General features: G+C 63.7%; 2 long non-coding RNA genes across 20 annotated transcripts in view; one reads left to right on the forward strand and one right to left on the reverse strand.

Annotated features, from left to right (window-relative positions):
* LOC141107411 (uncharacterized) overlaps nt 1-428 on the reverse strand; it is a 41,666-nt gene extending 41,238 nt beyond the window's left edge. For all 3 annotated transcript variants that reach the window (XR_012235891.1, XR_012235890.1, XR_012235889.1), the window contains exon 1: nt 322-428. This is a non-coding gene — a long non-coding RNA (uncharacterized lncRNA). The remainder of the gene's footprint in view (nt 1-321) is intronic.
* A 329-nt stretch (nt 429-757) lies between these two features.
* On the forward strand, nt 758-15,199 carry LOC141107410 (uncharacterized). 17 transcript variants are annotated; one of them, XR_012235877.1, is made up of 9 exons: nt 775-883; nt 2,605-2,671; nt 4,515-4,581; nt 7,243-7,310; nt 8,280-8,346; nt 10,885-10,952; nt 12,563-12,630; nt 14,000-14,067; nt 14,950-15,199. It is a non-coding gene; the product is annotated as an uncharacterized lncRNA (long non-coding RNA). The 17 variants fall into 17 exon arrangements; XR_012235881.1 differs by lacking the exon at nt 4,515-4,581 and having other exon boundaries at nt 778-883; XR_012235879.1 differs by lacking the exon at nt 2,605-2,671 and having other exon boundaries at nt 827-883.
* Nucleotides 15,200-15,512: the final 313 nt, after the last annotated feature.

Below are 15,512 nucleotides of genomic sequence, written 5' to 3' on the forward strand. Positions count from 1 at the left end.
ATAATAATAGAACCTGATAGAGACCCCCATAATAATGGACTCTGGTGGAGACCTCGGCCGTTCTATAGTATTGGTCTTGTTCTGTATGGATGGAGATGTCTTCTCCTCAGGAGGTGTCCCCAGGACAGGAAGTGAGGTGAAATCTCCTCAGAGGGGTACAGAATATAAACACAGGAATGTCCGGGGATGAGGACCACCATGACAAGTCCATACAGACCCCCCCCCCCTCCCTCCCCCCAGAATGAAGCCTGAGAGCCCCCCAAGGGCCCCTCACCGAGCACAGAGACTACAACACCCAGCATCCCGGAACGAGCCGTGCACCTGTACTCCGTCTCCATAGTGACCGAAATAATCCGTCGCGGAAAGAAGTTTGGTCGCGGCCATCTTGGTACACCCCGCACTCGGCCCCAATAAGCCTATAGTCAAAAGGAGGCAAGCGGACACATTTGTACACCCACCGATGTCTTACATTTCACAATTTTTATTACATATAATCTGATCTTATATAGTGATATACAGGACTTAGAAATCCGTGACATTGTTTTGAAGATATTTTTTATCAGCAGTGCCAAACCTGATCTGACAGAACACCGCTGCTTTTAACAATTAAAATCAAAACAATGTCACAGATATCTAAATTCTGTATATCACTATATAAAATCAGATTATTTGTAAAAAATAATGTGAAATATAAGACTTCGGTGGGTGTATAAAGATGTCCGCTCGCCGTCTTCTGACTGAAAGCTAACTGCATACGAGTGTGGGGTGTACGAAGATGGCCGAGACCGAACGTCACTTCCGGGTCCAGGGAGAGAGGTACTAATCTGCCCAGCGGTGATGTACCGGGAGGGGGAGGAGCTCCGGGGAAAGGAGCTCCGGGGAGGTATGAGAACATAACCGGGACCTTTATACACACCAACGTCAGCACCGGAGGACCCCTCCCCCATCACTGACACCGGATAATACCCCTCCCCCATCACCTCCAGATACACCCCACCCTTTTACTTCCTGTCCCGGTGACACCCCCGCCCTCTCGCCTCCGGTCCCGGTGACACCCCCGCCCTCTCGCCTCCTTGTCCCGGTGACACCCCCGCCCTCTCGCCTCCTGTCCCGGTGACACCCCCGCCCTCTCGCCTCCTGTCCCGGTGACACCCCCGCCCTCTCGCCTCCTGACCCGGTGACACCCCCGCCCTCTCGCCTCCTGTCCCGGTGACACCCCCGCCCTCTCGCCTCCTGTCCCGGTGACACCCCCGCCCTCTCGCCTCCTGTCCCGGTGACACCCCCGCCCTCTCGCCTCCTGTCCCGGTGACACCCCCGCCCTCTCGCTTCCTGTCCCGGTGACACCCCCGCCCTCTCGCTTCCTGTCCCGGTGACACCCCCGCCCTCTCGCTTCCTGTCCCGGTGACACCCCCGCCCTCTCGCCTCCGGTCCCGGTGACACCCCCGCCCTCTCGCCTCCGGTCCCGGTGACACCCCCGCCCTCTCGCCTCCGGTCCCGGTGACACCCCCGCCCTCTCGCCTCCGGTCCCGGTGACACCCCCGCCCTCTCGCCTCCGGTCCCGGTGACACCCCCGCCCTCTCGCCTCCGGTCCCGGTGACACCCCCGCCCTCTCGCCTCCGGTCCCGGTGACACCCCCGCCTTCTCGCCTCCGGTCCCGGTGACACCCCCGCCCTCTCGCCTCCGGTCCCGGTGACACCCCCGCCCTCTCGCCTCCTGTCCCGGTGACACCCCCGCCCTCTCGCCTCCTGTCCCGGTGACACCCCCGCCCTCTCGCCTCCTGTCCCGGTGACACCCCGCCCTCTCGCCTCCTGTCCCGGTGACACCCCCGCCCTCTCGCTTCCTGTCCCGGTGACACCCCCGCCCTCTCGCTTCCTGTCCCGGTGACACCCCCGCCCTCTCGCTTCCTGTCCCGGTGACACCCCCGCCCTCTCGCTTCCTGTCCCGGTGACACCCCCGCCCTCTCGCTTCCTGTCCCGGTGACACCCCCGCCCTCTCGCTTCCTGTCCCGGTGACACCCCCGCCCTCTCGCTTCCTGTCCCGGTGACACCCCCGCCCTCTCGCTTCCTGTCCCGGTGACACCCCCGCCCTCTCGCCTCCGGTCCCGGTGACACCCCCGCCCTCTCGCCTCCGGTCCCGGTGACACCCCCGCCCTCTCGCCTCTGGTCCCGGTGACACCCCCGCCCTCTCGCCTCCGGTCCCGGTGACACCCCCGCCCTCTCGCCTCCTGTCCCGGTGACACCCCCGCCCTCTCGCCTCCTGTCCCGTTGACACCCCCCGCCCTCTCGCCTCCTGTCCCGGTGACACCCCCGCCCTCTGGCTTCCTGTCCTGGTGACACCCCCGCCCTCTGGCTTCCTGTCCTGGTGACACCCCCGCCCTCTGGCCTCCTGTCCTGGTGACACCCCCGCCCTCTGGCCTCCTGTCCTGGTGACACCCCCGCCCTCTGGCTTCCGGTCCCGGTGACACCCCCGCCCTCTCACTTCTTGCCCTAGAAATTGGGACAGGTCCACCTTAAAGCTCCTCCTCCACACAGACTGACCTGCTCTTTTCCTTCTATGTGATTGGCTGTATATATTTGTAATTGGTGTCCTGTTTTGCCCCTGCAGTATGTGGAGAAGAACAAGAAGGGGGGCAATGATTGTTCAGGTTGGATTAGAATAAAGAAACCACCAGGTGAGATGTGGGTGGGGCTGCTGGCAGGAGGTCCGCCTCCTACAGTGTTTGACGGTGCGAGGATAAAACGGGCTCTTCTCTCCCGCCGTGTTGTAGATGGTTCATGCAATGGCTACATCACTTCCTGTCCCGGTGACAACCCCGCCCTCTCGCTTCCTGTCCCGGTGACACCCCCGCCCTCTCGCTGCCTGTCCCGGTGACACCCCCGCCCTCTCGCTGCCTGTCCCGGTGACACCCCCGCCCTCTCGCTTCCTGTCCCGGTGACACCCCCGCCCTCTCGCTTCCTGTCCCGGTGACACCCCCGCCCTCTCGCCTCCTGTCCGGTGACACCCCCGCCCTCTCGCCTCCTGTCCCGGTGACACCCCCGCCCTCTCGCCTCCTGTCCCGGTGACACCCTCGCCCTCTCGCCTCCTGTCCCGGTGACACCCCCGCCCTCTCGCCTCCTGTCTTGGTGACACCCCCGCCCTCTCGCCTCCTGTCTAGGTGACACCCCCCGCCCTCTCGCCGACCTGTCTCGGTGACACCCCCGCCCTCTCGCCTCCTGTCTCGGTGACACCCCCGCCCTCTCGCCTCCTGTCTCGGTGACACCCCCGCCCTCTCGCCTCCTGTCTCGGTGACACCCCCGCCCTCTCGCCTCCTGTCTCGGTGACACCCCCGCCCTCTCGCCTCCTGTCCCGGTGACACCCCCGCCCTCTCGCCTCCTGTCTCGGTGACACCCCCGCCCTCTCGCCTCCTGTCCCGGTGACACCCCCGCCCTCTCGCCTCCTGTCCCGGTGACACCCCCGCCCTCTCGCCTCCTGTCCCGGTGACACCCCCGCCCTCTCGCCTCCTGTCCCGGTGACACCCCCGCCCTCTCGCCTCCTGTCCCGGTGACACCCCCGCCCTCTCGCCTCCTGTCCCGGTGACACCCCCCGCCCTCTCGCCTCCTGTCCCCGGTGACACCCCCGCCCTCTCGCCTCCTGTCCCGGTGACACCCCCGCCCTCTCGCCTCCTGTCCCGGTGACACCCCCGCCCTCTCGCCTCCTGTCCCGGTGACACCCCCGCCCTCTCGCCTCCTGTCCCGGTGACACCCCCGCCCTCTCGCCTCCTGTCCCGGTGACACCCCCGCCCTCTCGCCTCCTGTCCCGGTGACACCCCCGCCCTCTCGCCTCCTGTCCCGGTGACACCCCCGCCCTCTCGCCTCCTGTCCCGGTGACACCCCCGCCCTCTCGCCTCCTGTCCCGGTGACACCCCCGCCCTCTCGCCTCCTGTCCCGGTGACACCCCCGCCCTCTCGCCTCCTGTCCCGGTGACACCCCCGCCCTCTCGCCTCCTGTCCCGGTGACACCCCCGCCCTCTCGCCTCCTGTCCCGGTGACACTCTCGCCTCCTGTCCCGGTGACACCCCCGCCCTCTCGCCTCCTGTCCCGGTGACACCCCCGCCCTCTCGCCTCCTGTCCCGTTGACTACCCCCGCCCTCTCGCCTCCTGTCCCGGTGACACCCCCGCCCTCTCGCCTCCTGTCCCGTTGACACCCCCGCCCTCATCGCCTCCTGTCCCGGTGACACCCCCGCCCTCTCGCCTCCTGTCCTGGTGACACCCCCGCCCTCTGGCTTCCTGTCCCGGTGACACCCCCGCCCTCTCGCCTCCTGTCCTGGTGACACCCCCGCCCTCTGGCTTCCTGTCCTGGTGACACCCCCGCCTCTGGCTTCCGGTCCCGGTGACACCCCCGCCCTCTCACTTCTTGCCCTAGAAATTGGGACAGGTCCACCTTAAAGCTCCTCCTCCACACAGACTGACCTGCTCTTTTCCTTCTATGTGATTGGCTGTATATATTTGTAATTGGTGTCCTGTTTTGCCCCTGCAGTATGTGGAGAAGAACAAGAAGGGGGCAATGATTGGTTCAGGTTGGATTAGAATAAAGAAACCACCAGGTGAGATGTGGGTGGGCTGCTGGCAGGAGGTCCGCCTCCTACAGTGTTTGACGGTGCGAGGATAAAACGGGCTCTTCTCTCCCGCCGTGTTGTAGATGGTTCATGCAATGGCTACATCACTCCTGGTGACACCCCCGCCCTCTCGCTTCCTGTCCTGGTGACACTCCCCGCCCTCTCGCTTCCTGTCCTGGTGACACCCCCGCCCTCTCGCTTCCTGTCCTGGTGACACCCCCGCCCTCTCGCTTCCTGTCCTGGTGACACCCCCGCCCTCTCGCCTCCTGTCCCGGTGACACCCCGCCGTCTCACCTCCTGTCCTGGTGACACCCTCGCCCTCTCGCTTCCGGTCCCGGTGACACCCTCGCCCTCTCGCTTCCTGTCCTGGTGACACCCCCGCCCTCTCGCTTCCTGTCCTGGTGACACCCCCGCCCTCTGGCTTCCTGTCCCGGTGACACCCCCGCCCTCTGGCTTCCTGTCCCGGTGACACCCCCGCCCTCTGGCTTCCTGTCCCGGTGACACCCCCGCCCTCTCGCCTCCTGTCCTGGTGACACCCTCGCCCTCTCGCCTCCTGTCCCGGTGACACCCTCGCCCTCTCCCCTCCTGTCCCGGTGACACCCTCGCCCTCTCCCCTCCTGTCCCGGTGACACCCTCGCCCTCTCCCCTCCTGTCCCGGTGACACCCTCGCCCTCTCCCCTCCTGTCCCGGTGACACCCTCGCCCTCTCCCCTCCTGTCCCGGTGACACCCTCGCCCTCTCGCCTCCTGTCCCGGTGACACCCTCGCCCTCTCGCCTCCTGTCCCGGTGACACCCTCGCCCTCTCGCCTCCTGTCCCGGTGACACCCTCGCCCTCTCGCCTCCTGTCCCGGTGACACCCTCGCCCTCTCCCTCCTGTCCCGGTGACACCCTCGCCTCCTGTCCCGGTGACACCCTCGCCTCCTGTCCCGGTGACACCCTCGCCTCCTGTCCCGGTGACACCCTCGCCTCCTGTCCCGGTGACACCCTCGCCTCCTGTCCCGGTGACACCCTCGCCCTCTCGCCTCCTGTCCCGGTGACACCCTTGCCCTCTTGCCTCCTGTCCCGGTGACACCCTTGCCCTCTTGCCTCCTGTCCCGGTGGCACCCTTGCCCTCTCGCCTCCTGTCCGGTGGCACCCTCGCCCTCTCGCTTCCTGTCCTGGTGACACCCCCGCCCTCTCGCTTCCTGTCCCGGTGACACCCCCGCCCTCTCGCTTCCTGTCCCGGTGACACCCTCGCCCTCTCGCTTCCTGCCCCGGTGACACCCTCGCCCTCTCGCCTCCTGTCCCGGTGACGCCCTCTCGCCTCCTGTCCCGGTGACGCCCTCTCGCCTCCTGTCCCGGTGACGCCCTCTCGCCTCCTGTCCCGGTGACGCCCTCTCCCCTCCTGTCCCGGTGACACCCTTGCCCTCTCCCCTCCTGTCCCGGTAAAACCCTCGCCTCCTGTCCCGGTGACACCCTCACCCTCTCGCCTCCTGTCCCGGTGACACCCTCGCCCTCTCGCCTCCTGTCCCGGTGACACCCCCGCCCTCTCGCCTCCTGTCCCGGTGACACCCTCGCCCTCTCGCCTCCTGTCCCGGTGACACCCCCGCCCTCTCGCCTCCTGTCCCGGTGACACCCCCGCCCTCTCGCCTCCTGTCCCGGTGACACCCCCGCCCTCTCGCTTCCGGTCCCGGTGACACCCCCGCCCTCTCGCTTCCGGTCCCGGTGACACCCCCGCCCTCTCGCTTCCGGTCCCGGTGACACCCCCGCCCTCTCGCTTCCGGTCCCGGTGACACCCCCGCCCTCTCGCCTCCTGTCCGGGTCACACCCCCGCCCTCTCGCCTCCTGTCCGGGTCACACCCCCGCCCTCTCGCCTCCTGTCCGGGTCACACCCCCGCCCTCTCGCCTCCTGTCCGGGTCACACCCCCGCCCTCTCGCCTCCTGTCCGGGTCACACCCCCGCCCTCTCGCCTCCTGTCCGGGTCACACCCCCGCCCTCTCGCCTCCTGTCCGGGTCACACCCCCGCCCTCTCGCCTCCTGTCCGGGTCACACCCCCGCCCTCTCGCCTCCTGTCCGGGTGACACCCCCGCCCTCTCGCCTCCTGTCCGGGTGACACCCCCCGCCCTCTCGCCTCCTGTCCGGGTGACACCCCCGCCCTCTCGCCTCCGGTTCCGGTGACACCCCCGCCCTCTCGCCTCCGGTTCCGGTGACACCCCCGCCCTCTCGCCTCCGGTTCCGGTGACACCCCCGCCCTCTCGCCTCCGGTCCCGGTGACACCCCCGCCCTCTCGCCTCCGGTCCCGGTGACACCCCCGCCCTCTCGCCTCCGGTTCCGGTGACACCCCCGCCCTCTCGCCTCCGGTCCCGGTGACACCCCCGCCCTCTCGCTTCCGGTCCCGGTGACACCCCGCCCTCTCGCTTCCGGTCCCGGTGACACCCCCGCCCTCTCGCTTCCGGTCCCGGTGACACCCCCGCCCTCTCGCTTCCGGTCCCGGTGACACCCCCGCCCTCTGCTTCCTGTCCCGGTGACACCCCCGCCCTCTCACTTCTTGCCCTAGAAATTGGGACAGGTCCACCTTAAAGCTCCTCCTCCACACAGACTGACCTGCTGTTTTCCTTCTATGTGATTGGCTGTATATATTTGTAATTGGTGTCCTGTTTTGCCCCCGCAGTATGTGGAGAAGAACAAGAAGGCGGGCCATGATTGGCTCAGGTTGGATTCTAATAAAGAAACCACCAGGTGAGATGTGGGTGGGGCTGCTGGCAGGAGATCCGCCTCCTACACTGTTTGATGGTGTAAGGATAAAACGGGCTCTCCTCTCCTGCTGTTTTGTAGATGGTTCGGGCAATGGCTACATCACTTCCTATCCTGCTGACACCCCCGCCCTCTCGCTTCCTGTCCTGGTGACACCCCCGCCCTCTCGCCTTCCTGTCCTGGTGACACCCCCGCCTCTCGCTTCCTGTCCTGGTGACACCCTCGCCCTCTCGCCTCCTGTCCCGGTGACGCCCCCGCCCTCTCCCCTCCTGTCCCGGTGACACCCTCGCCCTCTCCCCTCCTGTCCCGGTGACACCCCCGCCCTCTCGCCTCCTGTCCCGGTGACACCCCCGCCCTCTCGCCTCCTGTCCCGGTGACACCCTGGCCCTCTCGCCTCCTGTCCCGGTGACACCCTCGCCCTCTCGCCTCCTGTCCCGGTGACAGCCCCGCCCTCTCGCCTCCTGTCCCGGTGACACCCTCGCCCTCTCCCCTCCTGTCCCGGTGACACCCCCGCCCTCTCGCCTCCTGTCCCGGTGACACCCTGGCCCTCTCGCCTCCTGTCCCGGTGACACCCTGGCCCTCTCGCCTCCTGTCCCGGTGACACCCTGGCCCTCTCGCCTCCTGTCCCGGTGACGCCCTCTCGCCTCCTGTCCCGGTGACGCCCTCGCCCTCTCGCCTCCTGTCCCGGTGACGCCCTCGCCCTCTCGCCTCCTGTCCCGGTGACGCCCTCGCCCTCTCGCCTCCTGTCCCGGTGACGCCCTCATCGCCTCCTGTCCCGGTGACACCCCCGCCCTCTCGCCTCCTGTCCCGGTGACACCCCGCCCTCTCACTTCTTGCCCTAGAAATGGGACAGGTCCACCTTAAAGCTCCTCCTCCACACAGACTGACCTGCTGTTTTCCTTCTATGTGATTGGCTGTATATATTTGTAATTGGTGTCCTGTTTGCCCCCGCAGTATGTGGAGAAGAACAAGAAGGGGGGCCATGATTGGTTCAGGTGGAATCGAGTAAAGAAACCACCAGGTGAGATGTGGGTGGGCTGCTGGCAGGAGCTCCGCCTTCTATGCTGTTTGACAGTGTAATGATATAACGGGCTCTTCTCTCCCGCTGTGTTGTAGATGGTTTGGATAATGCTGCTACATCACTTCCTGTCCTGGTGACATCCCCCCTCCCTCTAGCTTCCTGTCCTGGTGACACCCGCTTCCTGTCCTGGTGACACCCGCTTCCTGTCCTGGTGACACCCGCTTCCTGTCCTGGTGACACCCGCTTCCTGTCCTGGTGACACCCCCACTCTCGCCCGCTTCCTGTCCCGGTGACACCCCCACTCTCTCGCTCGCTTCCTGTCCCGGTGACGCCCCAAACCCTCTCTCGCTTCCTGTCCTGGTGACGCCCCAAACCCTCTCTCGCTTCCTGTCCTGGTGACGCCCCCACCCTCTCTCGCTTCCTGTCCTGGTGACGCCCCCACCCTCTCTCGCTTCCTGTCCTGGTGACGCCCCCACCCTCGCTCTCTTCCTGTCCTGGTGACACCCCCGCTCTCTTCCTGTCCTGGTAAAACCCCCCCCACCCTCTCACTTCTTGCCCTAGAAATTGGGACAGGTCCACCTTAAAGGTCCTCCTCCACACAGACTGACCTGCTCTTTTCCTTCTATGTGATTGGCTGTATATATTTGTAATTGGTGTCCTGTTTTGCCCCGCAGTATGTGGGAGAAGAACAAGAAGGGGGGCCATGATTGGTTCAGGTTGGAATCGAATAAAGAAACCACCAGGTGAGATGTGGGTGGGGCTGCTGGCAGGAGCTCCGCCTCCTACAGTGTTTGACGGTGTGAGGATAAAACGGGCTCTTCTCTCCCGCTGTGTTGTAGATGGTTCATGCAATGGCTACATCACTTCCTGTCCTGGTGACAACCCCGCCCTCTCGCCTCCTGTCCTGGTGACACCCTCGCCCTCTCGCCTCCTGTCCTGGTGACACCCTCGCCCTCTCGCCTCCTGTCCTGGTGACACCCTCGCCCTCTCGCCTCCTGTCCTGGTGACACCCTCGCCCTCTCGCCTCCTGTCCTGGTGACACCCTCGCCCTCTCGCCTCCTGTCCTGGTGACACCCCCCACCCTCTCATCTTCCTGTCCTGGTGACACCCCCCACCCTCTCATCTTCCTGTCCTGGTGACACCCCCCACCCTCTCATCTTCCTGTCCCGGTGACACCCCCGCCCTCTCGCTTCCTGTCCCGGTGACACCCCCCACCCTCTCTCTTCCTGTCCTGGTGACACCCCCCACCCTCTCTCTTCCTGTCCTGGTGACACCCCCCACCCTCTCATCTTCCTGTCCTGGTGACACCCCCCACCCTCTCATCTTCCTGTCCTGGTGACACCCCCCACCCTCTCATCTTCCTGTCCCGGTGACACCCCCGCCCTCTCGCTTCCTGTCCTGGTGACACCCCCGCCCTCTCGCTTCCTATCCTTGTGACACCCCCGCCCTCTCGCTTCCTGTCCTGGTGACACCCCCGCCCTCTCGCTTCCTGTCCCTGTGACACCCCCGCCCTCTCGCTTCCTGTCCCTGTGACACCCCCGCCCTCTCGCTTCCTGTCCTGGTGACACCCCCGCCCTCTCGCTTCCTGTCCCTGTGACACCCCCGCCCTCTCACTTCCTGTCCTGGTGACACCCCCGCCCTCTCGCTTCCTGTCCTGGTGACACCCCCGCCCTCTCGCTTCCTGTCCTGGTGACACCCCCGCCCTCTCGCTTCCTGTCCCTGTGACACCCCCGCCCTCTCGCCTCCTGTCCCGGTGACACCCCCGCCCTCTCGCTTCCTGTCCCGGTGACACCCTCAACCTCTCGCTTCCTGTCCTTGTGACACCCCCGCCCTCTCGCTTCCTGTCCTGGTGACACCCCCGCCCTCTCGCTTCCTGTCCCGGTGACACCCCCGCCCTCTCGCTTCCTGTCCCGGTGACACCCCCGCCCTCTCGCTTCCTGTCCCGGTGACACCCCCGCCCTCTCGCTTCCTGTCCCGGTGACACCCCCGCCCTCTCGCTTCCTATCCTTGTGACACCCCCGCCCTCTCGCTTCCTGTCCTGGTGACACCCCCGCCCTCTCGCTTCCTGTCCCTGTGACACCCCCGCCCTCTCGCTTCCTGTCCTGGTGACACCCCCGCCCTCTCGCTTCCTGTCCTGGTGACACCCCCGCCCTCTCGCTTCCTGTCCTGGTGACACCCCCGCCCTCTCGCTTCCTGTCCTGGTTACACCCCCGCCCTCTCGCTTCCTGTCCTGGTGACACCCCCGCCCTCTCGCTTCCTGTCCCTGTGACACCCCCGCCCTCTCGCCTCCTGTCCCGGTGACACCCCCGCCCTCTCGCTTCCTGTCCCGGTGACACCCTCAACCTCTCGCTTCCTGTCCTGGTGACACCCCCGCTCTCTTCCTGTCCTGGTAAAACCCCCCCACCCTCTCACTTCTTGCCCTAGAAATTGGGACAGGTCCACCTTAAAGGTCCTCCTCCACACAGACTGACCTGCTCTTTTCCTTCTATGTGATTGGCTGTATATATTTGTAATTGGTGTCCTGTTTTGCCCCCGCAGTATGTGGAGAAGAACAAGAAGGGGGGCCATGATTGGTTCAGGTTGGAATCGAATAAAGAAACCACCAGGTGAGATGTGGGTGGGGCTGCTGGCAGGAGCTCCGCCTCCTACAGTGTTTGACGGTGTGAGGATAAAACGGGCTCTCCTCTCCCGCTGTGTTGTAGATGGTTCATGCAATGGCTACATCACTTCCTGTCCTGGTGACACCCCGCACCCTCTCACTTCCTGTCCTGGTGACACCCCCCACCCTCTCTCTTCCTGTCCTGGTGACACCCCCCACCCTCTCACTTCCTGTCCTGGTGACACCCCCCACCCTCTCACTTCCTGTCCTGGTGACACCCCCCACCCTCTCACTTCCTGTCCTGGTGACACCCCCCACCCTCTCTCTTCCTGTCCTGGTGACACCCCCCACCCTCTCTCTTCCTGTCCTGGTGACACCCCCCACCCTCTCTCTTCCTGTCCTGGTGACACCCCGCACCCTCTCACTTCCTGTCCTGGTGACACCCCCCACCCTCTCTCTTCCTGTCCTGGTGACACCCCCCACCCTCTCACTTCCTGTCCTGGTGACACCCCCCACCCTCTCACTTCCTGTCCTGGTGACACCCCCCACCCTCTCTCTTCCTGTCCTGGTGACACCCCCCACCCTCTCTCTTCCTGTCCTGGTGACACCCCCCACCCTCTCTCTTCCTGTCCTGGTGACACCCCCCCACCCTCTCATCTTCCTGTCCTGGTGACACCCCCCACCCTCTCTCTTCCTGTCATGGTGACACCCCCCCACCCTCTCATCTTCCTGTCCTGGTGACACCCCTCACCCTCTCACTTCCTGTCCTGGTGACACCCCCCACCCTCTCTCTTCCTGTCCTGGTGACACCCCCCACCCTCTCTCTTCCTGTCCTGGTGACACCCCCCACCCTCTCTCTTCCTGTCCTGGTGACACCCCCCACCCTCTCTCTTCCTGTCCTGGTGACACCCCCCACCCTCTCTCTTCCTGTCCTGGTGACACCCCCCACCCTCTCTCTTCCTGTCCTGGTGACACCCCCCACCCTCTCTCTTCCTGTCCTGGTGACACCCCCCACCCTCTCTCTTCCTGTCCTGGTGACACCCCCCACCCTCTCTCTTCCTGTCCTGGTGACACCCCCCACCCTCTCTCTTCCTGTCCTGGTGACACCCCCCACCCTCTCTCTTCCTGTCCTGGTGACACCCCCCACCCTCTCTCTTCCTGTCCTGGTGACACCCCCCACCCTCTCATCTTCCTGTCCTGGTGACACCCCCCACCCTCTCTCTTTATGTCCTGGTGACACCCCCCACCCTCTCTCTTCCTGTCCTGGTGACACCCCCCACCCTCTCTCTTTATGTCCTGGTGACACCCCCCACCCTCTCATCTTCCTGTCCCGGTGACACCCCCCCACCCTCTCATCTTCCTGTCCCGGTGACACCCCCCACCCTCTCTCTTCCTGTCCTGGTGACACCCCTCACCCTCTCATCTTCCTGTCCTGGTGACACCCCTCACCCTCTCATCTTCCTGTCCTGGTGATACCCCTCACCCTCTCACTTCTTGCCCTAGAAATTGGGACAGGTCCACTTTAAAGCTCCTCCTCCACACAGACTGACCTGCTCTTTTCCTTCTATGTGATTGGCTGTATATATTTGTAATTAGTGTCCTGTTTTGCCCCCGCAGTATGTGGAGAAGAACAAGAAGGCGGACAATGATTGGTTCAGGTTGGAATCGAATAAAGAAACCACCAGGTGAGATGTGGGTGGGGCTGCTGGCAGGAGCTCCGCCTCCTACAGTGTTTGACGGTGTGAGGATAAAACGGGCTCTCCTCTCCCGCTGTGTTGTAGATGGTTCATGCAATGGCTACATCACTTCCTATCCTGGTGACACCCCCACCCTCTCGCTTCCTGTCCTGGTGACACCCCCGCCCTCTCGCCTCCTGTCCTTGTGACACCCTCGCCCTCTCGCCTCCTGTCCTGGTGAGACCCTCGCCCTCTCGCCTCCTGTCCCGGTGACACCCTCGCCCTCTCGCCTCCTGTCCTGGTGAGACCCTCGCCCTCTCTCTTCCTGTCCTGGTGACACCCCCGCCCTCTCTCTTCCTGTCCTGGTGACACCCCCGCCCTCTCTCTTCCTGTCCTGGTGACACCCCCCACCCTCTCTCTTCCTGTCCTGGTGAGACCCTCGCCCTCTCTCTTCCTGTCCTGGTGACACCCCCCACCCTCTCTCTTCCTGTCCTGGTGACACCCCCCCACCCTCTCATCTTCCTGTCCTGGTGACACCCCCCACCCTCTCTCTTCCTGTTCTGGTGACACCCCCCATCCTCTCACTTCCTGTCCTGGTGACACCCCCCACCCTCTCATCTTCCTGTCCTGTTGACACCACCCACCCTCTCTCTTCCTGTCCTGGTGACACCACCCACCCTCTCTCTTCCTGTCCTGGTGACACCCCCCACCCTCTCTCTTCCTGTCCTGGTGACACCCCCCACCCTCTCTCTTCCTGTCCTGGTGACACCCCCCACCCTCTCTCTTCCTGTCCTGGTGACACCCCCCACCCTCTCTCTTCCTGTCCTGGTGACACCCCCCACCCTCTCTCTTCCTGTCTGGTGACACCCCCCACCCTCTCATCTTCCTGTCCCGGTGACACCCCCCACCCTCTCATCTTCCTGTCCCGGTGACACCCCCCACCCTCTCATCTTCCTGTCCCGGTGACACCCCCCACCCTCTCATCTTCCTGTCCCGGTTACACCCCCCACCCTCTCATCTTCCTGTCCTGGTGACACCCCTCACCCTCTCACTTCCTGTCCTGGTGACACCCCCCACCCTCTCACTTCCTGTCCTGGTGACACCCCCCACCCTCTCACTTCCTGTCCTGGTGACACCCCCCACCCTCGCACTTCCTGTCCTGGTGACACCCCCCACCCTCTCATCTTCCTGTCCCGGTGACACCCCCCACCCTCTCATCTTCCTGTCCTGGTGACACCCCTCACCCTCTCACTTCTTGCCCTAGAAATTGGGACAGGTCCACTTTAAAGCTCCTCCTCCACACAGACTGACCTGCTCTTTTCGTTCTATGTGATTGACTGTATATATTTGTAATTCGTGAACTGTTTTGCCCCCGCAGGATGTGGAGAACAACAAGAAGGCGGACAATGTTTGGTTCAGGTTGGAATCGAATAAAGAAACCACCAGGTGAGATGTGGGTGGGGCTGCTGGCACGAGCTCCGCCTCCTACAGTGTTTGACGGTGTGAGGATAAAACGGGCTCTCCTCTCCTGCTGTGTTGTAGATGGTTCATGCAATGGCTACATCACTTCCTGTCCTGGTGAGACCCTCGCCCTCTCTCTTCCTGTCCTGGTGACACCCCCCCACCCTCTCTCTTCCTGTCCTGGTGACACCCCCCACCCTCTCTCTTCCTGTCCTGGTGACACCCCCCACCCTCTCACTTCCTGTCCTGGTGACACCCCTCACCCTCTCACTTCCTGTCCTGGTGACACCCCCCACCCTCTCTCTTCCTGTCCTGGTGACACCCCCCACCCTCTCTCTTCCTGTCCTGGTGACACCCCCCACCCTCTCTCTTCCTGTCCTGGTTACACCCCCCACCCTCTCTCTTCCTGTCCTGGTGACACCCCCCACCCTCTCTCATTCTGTCCTGGTGACACCCCCACCCTCTCATCTTCCTGTCCTGGTGACACCCCCCACCCTCTCATCTTCCTGTCCCGGTGACACCCCCCACCCTCTCATCTTCCTGTCCCGGTGACACCCCCCACCCTCTCATCTTCCTGTCCCGGTGACACCCCCCATCCTCTCATCTTCCTGTCCTGGTGACACCCCCCCACCCTCTCATCTTCCTGTCCCGGTGACACCCCCCACCCTGTCATCTTCCTGTCCCGGTGACACCCCTCACCCTCTCATCTTCCTGTCCTGGTGACACCCCTCACCCTCTCACTTCTTGCCCTAGAAATTGGGACAGGTCCACTTTAAAGCTCCTCCTCCACACAGACTGACCTGCTCTTTTCGTTCTATGTGATTGACTGTATATATTTGTAATTTGTGTCCTGTTTTGCCCCCGCAGGATGTGGAGAACAACAAGAAGGCGGACAATGATTGGTTCAGGTTGGAATCGAATAAAGAAAACACCAGGTCAGATGTTGGTAAAGCTGCTGACAGGAGCCCTGCCTCCTACGCTGTTTGACGGTGTGAGCATATAACAGGGTCTCCTCTCCCGCTGTGTTGTAGATGGTTTGGGCAATTCTGCTACATCACTTCCTGTCCTGGTGACACCCCCACTGCTATTCTGTGTAATAAACTTTCTGTTCTACTCACCTGGTCTGTCTGCTGTGCTGTCATTACATCGGAGGAGTCTTGGGCAGATTGTGGTTCATGTATCTCACTCGTGCAGGAGCAGGGCAGAGCCATTTCTAGATGCTTGGCTGTGGGTGAGAAGTTTGGGGTTTGGAGGTGACACCGCAAATCTCGTCAGATTACATAGACTGGCAAAAGACAGCTTTAGCCAAACCTTTATGGACAGAGCAGAGAAAGGGTTGAATTGACAGGAAGTGAGAGGAAATGTTTCCTATGGGGACACAGATAGGAGCAAAAACACATTTATAGTGATTCTTCAATCGGTGTGTTACC

The sequence above is a fragment of the Aquarana catesbeiana genome, linkage group LG09, assembly GCF_042186555.1.
Source record: "Aquarana catesbeiana isolate 2022-GZ linkage group LG09, ASM4218655v1, whole genome shotgun sequence".
Taxonomy (NCBI): Eukaryota; Metazoa; Chordata; class Amphibia; order Anura; family Ranidae; genus Aquarana; species Aquarana catesbeiana.